At 35.6% G+C, this 7,627-nt stretch overlaps 1 non-coding gene across 1 annotated transcript; it reads right to left on the bottom strand.

Moving 5' to 3' along the window:
- Positions 1-7,197: 7,197 nt before the first annotated feature.
- LOC148548312 (small nucleolar RNA R71) lies at positions 7,198-7,305 on the bottom strand. The gene has a single exon (XR_015897642.1). It is a non-coding gene; the product is annotated as a small nucleolar RNA R71 (small nucleolar RNA).
- Between the last annotated feature and the right edge of the window lie 322 nt (positions 7,306-7,627).

Genomic DNA, 7,627 nt, shown 5'->3' on the forward strand with positions numbered 1-7,627 from the left:
GTGTCAAGGAAAGAGGCTTGAGCAAGTAAATTCTTAGGGGTGCTTTAACACCTAATACCTTAAAACCAACTGGTTTAGGAGTATTGATTGAAAGCTTATCTAAAGAGCCGCTTTGAGACATGACACTTAGAGTCAAGGCCAAAGCAAAGAAACTATAAGCTGCTTCAAGGTGACTACATATAAAGAGATCTCCATGATACCATTTGGATGAAAATCCTAAGACCTAAGACTCCCAATATGTGAAGACTAGTGAGCACTGAAGCCCTTGCATGAGCATATGATTTAGAGTTCACCCCACTGACACTTGATCACTTCACTCACAGGACCTTACAATTTATTCTTCAATCCGTCTTAAGTGAAAGAACCTATGAGCATAATTCATTTCTTGCTTGGGGACAAGCAAGCTTTAAGTTTGGTGTTGTGATGACAAGTCATCTTAGCCTAGTTTCACTAGCCTTTTTCTTTTGTTTTCAATTGAATTGTGCACTTTCTTGAGCTACAAGTAAGCTAATTTGGGTAGATTTTCATGCTTCCTTTGATTGAATCAACCATGTATGAATTCATGCTATTTCATGAGGTTTTATGCTATAATTGTCACATATTATGATAAAATGAATATCTCATGATTTTAAGCATAGTTTTGATGTGTTTGGTTGATTAATGATAGGTGAAGAAAGCTTGGAGAAAGGTTGAAGCAAGAAGGAATAGCTAGGAGTAAAGAGAGAACAATGGAATAAGTGAAATTGAACCAGGAAGCAAAAAGCTAGACCTAAAGTTAGCCTCAAACTTTTGCACAAACTTTTGGGTGAAAAGTTAGCCCCAACGTTAGCCCCTAACTTTTGGGCTAACGTTGGAACTTGAAAATCACTCCCTGGGCACCAAAAGTTTGCGCCAACGTTAGCCCCTAACTTTTGGGCTAACGTTGGCACATGAAAATCACCCCTGGGCACCAAAAGTTTGCGCCAATGTTAGCCCCTAACTTGGTGGCTAACGTTGGCATAAGAAAAACCTCCCTGGCCACCAAAAGTTTGCGCCAACGTTAGCCCCTAACTTTTGGGCTAACGTTGGCACATGAAAAATACAAGGGGAGGAGAAAAAGTTTGCGCCAACGTTAGCCTCTAACTTTTGGGCTAATGTTGGCGCCATAAGTACACATTAGGAGGCCAACGTTGGAGCAAAAGTTAGACCCCTAACTTTTGTCCCAACGTGGATAGCAGCAAGTTATGGTGGCTGATATGAAAAGTTGGAGCAAAAGTTAGCCCCTAACTTTTGCTCAAACTTTTACTCCAACTTTTGCAAAACTTCAACCCGGTTCATTTGGTTCACTTTGGTTCTTCTCCAAACTCCAAGAGCAATCAACCAAGGCCTCTTTCAACCTAATTCCACCAAGAGCAAAGGCCCAACTCAAGGCTTGAAGATCATTTGAAGAAAGTGTATAAAGAGGATAGAATTCAAGTTCTTCGGAGAGCTTTCCCTTTGAATTTTCATAATAGTTTTCGGAGAGCTTTGGATATTGAGTGATCTTTAATTTCTTAGTCTTGGGGAAGGAGAATTCACTTCTCTTCCTCTTAGTTTTATTGCTTTCAATTTCAATTACAATTGTCTTGGATCTTGGGTTGGAGAATTGAAGAAATTCTGTTTCAATCTCATCCTTGGATCTCTCTGCTTTATTTACTGCTTGATTGAATTTAATTTCTGTTAATTGCTCTTCATCTACTTTCCTTGCAATTTACAATTCCCTTGCAATTGTTCTTGTTGGATCTAGGAAGGCATTGAGATCTAGACTCGGTTTTCTAGTCTCTGGGTCCTGAGATCTGAACTTTCAATTTCTAATTCTCTGTTTACTGTTTTCATGTTCATTTACTTTTCTGCTTCAAGATCCGATTTAACCCAAACCCTCTTCTACTTCTCTGCGTGATGCAAATTTACTTTTCCTTGTTTAATTTCTGCAAATCCAAGTCCCAATCCCCTTTACAATTCAAGTCATTTACATTTCTTGCACTTTAAGATTCCACAATTTACATTTCTTGCATTCTAAGTTTCTGCCATTCAATTTCTTGTTCTTTAAGATTCAGCAATTTATTTCCTGTTCTCTTTAATTCCATGCAATTTAATTTCTGCAAATCACAAAACACTCAACCAAATCTTGATTCTCTTGACTAAATTAACCACTAAGCTAAAATTGCTCAATCCTTCAATCCCTGTGGGATCGACCTCACTCCCGTGAGTTTTTATTACTTGATGCGACCTGGTACACTTGCCGGTTAGATTTGTGTGTTTTGGGAGAAATTCATTTTTCCACCAAAATACTCATCACATACCAATTTAATTTTGACTTTATTTCAATTTCAATTCTAAATTAGAAACCCTAATTCCATTTCTATTTACAGTGAAAATCTATCTTCCTTATCACAATATGTGCATTCCAACATTAAAGTTCTATTTACAGTACCAAAAACCAAAATAATGCTTAGATTTTTAGATATTTATTATCCCAAAGTCACATTGTTTATTATTTCTCTTCTTCTTGGACCACACACACAATGTACATGCCAAAGCATGTCAGAATTATTGAAAATGACAACACACTTTTGAAAAGGCAAGGGAAGGACCACACTAACCTAGCATGTCACAAACGCCGTGCAATCTCCGTCCAAGCTTCAACCAAGCTCTGTCAACCGCAGTATCCAACCACTGTCAACAACAATATATGGAGATCAGTCAGTAACCTTGTTAGCAATAACATGAGCTCGTCGCTCTAATTTTGAGAGGTCAACGAGCACTGCAAGGGGATGACTCTTGCTCTACTAGGGTTTTCTAGTAATTACAGGAGCAACACATGGGGCTTATATGGAAACCCCAATGTCACGTTCCCTTATTCAATCGAAACGCAACGTCTCAAAGCAAAAAACAATGTAGTTTTTGGTTTCTAAAGTGAGATAGATCGACCCCTGTCCATTTCTTAATGGCTAACGTGGAATTTAATAGAGTGTTAACCTCCACATCATCAACGTTAACTGACACGTAGATCATTTCCGTCTGTTTTGGTTAGGGGAGATGACGGAAGGACCGCGACGTCTCACAGAAGTATGAGACAGGGTCTGATTTGTCCCATTTTTTTTGGACAATGGTCGCGATGTCCATCGAGGAAAAGGACAGGGACCATATTGGGTGTTCACTCTCACAGATTAATGGGGAATACCAATCTCAGGATCTACTTCTGCAATTTATTTACAAAAAGTCCAAGATAGGATACAAGCTTTCGATATGTTCCAGATAAAACACATTCCCAAGGAACAAAATGCCCAGGCTGACGTGCTTTCTAAGCTTGCTAGTATAAAGCCAAGTGGGGAAAATAGGATGTTAATTCAAGAAATCATGCACGAACTCAATATGGCCATTGTCTAGCATATGGTGTATGTTGGTGAGGTTGGTTCTTGGATCACGCCCATAGTGTAATTCTTAGCATGGGGGCTGTTCCCTCTAATCCTAAAGAATCTTGAAAACTTAGGATACAAGCATCTCATTACACCTTGAGTTCATGGTTAACTACACAAAAAAGCTCTTCCCAACCGTTATTAAAATGTTTGGGGCCAAAACATGTGGATTATGTATTATAAGAAGTTCATGAAGGATGTTGTGATGACCATACGGGTGGAAGAGCATTAGCTCAGATGATCATAAAGGCTGGTTATTTTTTGCCAACTCTAATAAAGGATGTCATTATGTATGTTAAAAAGCATCATAAATGTCAGGTCCATACGAATTTCCATCAAGCTCTGCCTCATGAGTTGATCTCAGTAATTCCATCGAGACCATTCGCTAAATGGAGAATTGACTTGTTGGGGACTTTTCCCTTGGCCCTAGAACAGCTAGAATTCTTTATTGTTGCTGTGGATTATTTTATAAAATGGATAGAAGCAAGTCCATTGATGACAAGTCATCTTATGCTAGTTTTACAAGTATTTTTCATTGGTTTCATTAGGTTTTATGCACTTTCTTACACAATAAGTAAGTGATTGGAGTGGATTTTCAAGATTATGTTGAATCAATCAAACATCATCTATTTTACACAAAATCATAGATTTTATGCTAGAATTAATTGATTTTATAAATGATGCAAGATCTTGTGATTTTAGTGAGACTTTGATGTATTTGTTTGGTTGATGATAGGTAAAAAGATAAAGGAAAAGAAGCAGAAAGCACAAATTAAGCCCAAACAGAGGAAAGAAGATTTTTGGGGCACACTTTGAAGTTTGAGCACGCTTTGGACCTTAGGCCACGCTTTTAAAAGCATGGCCCATGACAGTAAAGCGTTGCGTTCAAAAGGGAGCAAAGGTCAGCGCTCAAAATTGCAAACGGAGCGCTCAATGAAGCCAAGACGCACCAAATGGTGCAGCATTCCAAGAAGGAGCAAAGTATCTCCATACGCTTATCTAAAATTCTCACCAATGAATTACATAATTATTTCTATCTTATTTTATATTTTAATTATATTTTAAATATCAAAATCCCATAACCATTTGAATCTGCCTGACTGAGATTTACAAGATGACCATATCTTGCTTCAAACCGACAATCTCCGTGGGATCGACCCTTACTCACGTAAGGTTTATTACTTGGATGACCCAGTGCACTTGCGAGTTAGTTGTGCGGAGTTGTGAAAAAGAATTAAGATTATGAACGTGCGTACCAAGTTTTTGGCGCCGTTACTGGGGAATGAACAATCACGATTTCGTGCACCAAGTTTTGGCGCCATTGCCGGGGATTGTTCGAGTTTGGACAACTGACGGTTCATCTTGTTGCTCAGATTAGGTAATTTTATTCTAATTTTAAGCTTTTTGTTTTTGTTATTTTTATTTTCGAAAAATTTTCAAAAAAAAATTTAAATTATTCTATGTTCTTCAGAATTTTTAAGAATGAATTCTAGAGTTTCATGATGATCTATTGGATCCTGGCTGGCTAGTAAGCCATGCTAATCTTTTGGGCCGAGGTTTCAACTATCCTTAGAAGAGCTTCTTTGTCTTTCTCAGCAAATTAGCTGTTGTATGTAATGATCTGCTAAAGCTTCGCTGGCCATTGGCCATGTCTAGTATTTTGGACCGGAGCTTTCACTGAAAGCTTGGCTGGCTAGTAAGCCATGTCTAATTCCTGGACCGAAGCTTTAGACTAACATTGCATGATTTCTGGAATTCTTATTAAAAATTTTGAAATCCTTATTTTTCTTTTTCAAATTAATTTTCGAAAAATACCAAAAAAAAATTTAATAAAATCATAAAAACCAAAAATATTTTATGTTTCTTGTTTGAATCTACTGTCAATTTTTAAGTTTGGTGTAAATTGCATCCTTTTAATTTCCTGAAAATTTTCAAAAACTCATGCATGATGTTCTTCATGATCTTCAAAGTGTTCTTGATGATTGTCTTTGTTTGATCTTTAGTTTTTCTTGTTTTGTGTCTTTTCTTATTTTTCATATGCATTTTCAATTTGTTAGTGCCTAAACATTGTTAATTTCTAAGTTTGGTGTCTTGCATGTTTCTCTTTTCTTAAAAGTTTTCAAAAATAAATTTCTTGGTGTTCATCTTGACATTCAAAGTGTTCTTGGTGTTCATCTTGACATTGAAAGTGTTCTTGCATGCATTGTGTGTTTTGATTCATAATTTTCATGTTTGGAGTCTTTTTGTTGTTCTTCTCTTTCTTCATTAAAATTTCAAAAATAAAAAATATCTTTCCCTTATTTCATTCATAATTTTCGAAAATTTGGTTTGATTTAGTCAAAAGTTTTAAAAATCTAGTTGTTTCTTATGAGTCAAGTCAAATTTTCAATTTAAAAATCCTATCTTTTCAAAACTTTTTCAAAAATCAAATCTTTTTCATCTTTCTTTTATGATTTTCGAAAATTTTAAAAATGATTTTCAAATTCTTTTTCTTAATTTCATTTCATAATTTCAAAATCTTTACTAACAATTAATGTGATTGATTCAAAAATTTTAAAGTTTGTTACTTTCCTATTAAGAAAGGTTCAATCTTTAAATTTTAGAATCATATCCTTTAGTTTCTTGTTAGTCAAGTAATCAACTTTAATTTTCAAAATCAAATCTTTTTAATTTCTTTTTCAAATCTTTTTCAAAATTATTTTCAATCATATCTTTTTCAAAATCAATTTCAAAATCTTTTCTAACTTCTTATCTTTTCAAAATTGATTTTCAAATCTTTTTCAATTAACTACTTGACTTTTTGTTTGCTTTACTATTTCCTATCTTTTTCAAAACCACCTAACTAATTTTCTCTATCTAAATTTCGAAAACTCCTCCCCTCTTTTTCAAAATTCCTTTTTAATTAACTAATTATTTTAAATTTTAATTTTAATTTTATTTCCTCTCTTAAAATTTGAAAACTAACTAATATTTAAAATAAAAACAAAAATATTTTTATTTTTTATTTAATTTTTGAATTCTCCCCCCTCTCATGTCTTTCTATTTATTTATTCATCTACTAACACTTCTCTTCTACTCAAAATTCGAACCCCCTCTTCCTCTCTATGTTCAAATTTTTCTCTTCTCCTTCTTCTATTCTTCTCTTCTTCTACTCACATAAAGGAATCTCTATAGTATGACATAGAGGATTCCTCTTCTTTTCTATTCTCTTCTTTTTCATATGAGCAGGAACAGGGATAAAGACATTCTTATTGAAGCTAATGCTGAACCTGAAAGGACTCTTAAGAGAAAACTAAGAGAAGCTAAAGCACAACCCTCTAGAGAGAACCTGACAGGAATTTTCGAAAAAGAAGGAGACATGGCCGAACCAAATAACAATGCCAACAATGCAAGGAAGATGCTTGGTGACTTCATTGCACCCTCTGCTAACTTCTATGGAAGAAGCATCTCAATTCCTGCAATTAGAGCAAACAACTTTGAGCTTAAGCCTCAATTAGTTTCTCTAATGCAACAGAATTGCAAGTTTCATGGACTTCCAATGGAAGATCGTCATCAGTTCTTAGCTGAATTCTTGTAAATTTGTGACACTGTCAAGACCAATGGAGTTTATCCCGAGGTCTACAGGCTTATGCTTTTCCCTTTTGCTGTAAGAGACAGAGCTAGAACATGGTTGGATTCACAACCTAAGGAAAGCCTGAACTCTTGGGAAAAGCTGGTCAGTGCTTTCCTGGCCAAATTCTTTCCTCCTCAAAAGATGAGCAAGCTTAGAGTGGAAATCCAAACCTTCAGACAGAAGAAAGGGGAATCCCTCTATGAAGCTTGGGAAAGATATAAGCAATTGATCAAAAAGTGTCCTACCGACATGCTTCCAGAATGGAGCATCATATGTATATTCTATGATGGTCTGTCTGAGTTGTCAAAAATGTCATTGGACCATTCTGTAGGAGGATCTCTTCATCTGAAAACCCCTGCAGAAGATCAGGAACTCATTGAAATGGTTGCAAATAACCAGTTCATGTACACCTCTGAGAGGAATCCTGTGAACAATGGAACGCCTCAAAAGAAGGGAGTTCTTGAAATTGATACTCTGAATGCCATATTGGCTCAGAATAAAATATTGACTCAGCAAGTCAATATGATTTCTCAGAGTCTGAATAGATTGCAAGTTGCATCCAATAGTACTAAAGAAG

Source organism: Arachis ipaensis, chromosome B8 (genome assembly GCF_059453495.1).
Source record: "Arachis ipaensis isolate K30076 ecotype BB chromosome B8, ASM5945349v1, whole genome shotgun sequence".
NCBI lineage: Eukaryota > Viridiplantae > Streptophyta > Magnoliopsida > Fabales > Fabaceae > Arachis > Arachis ipaensis.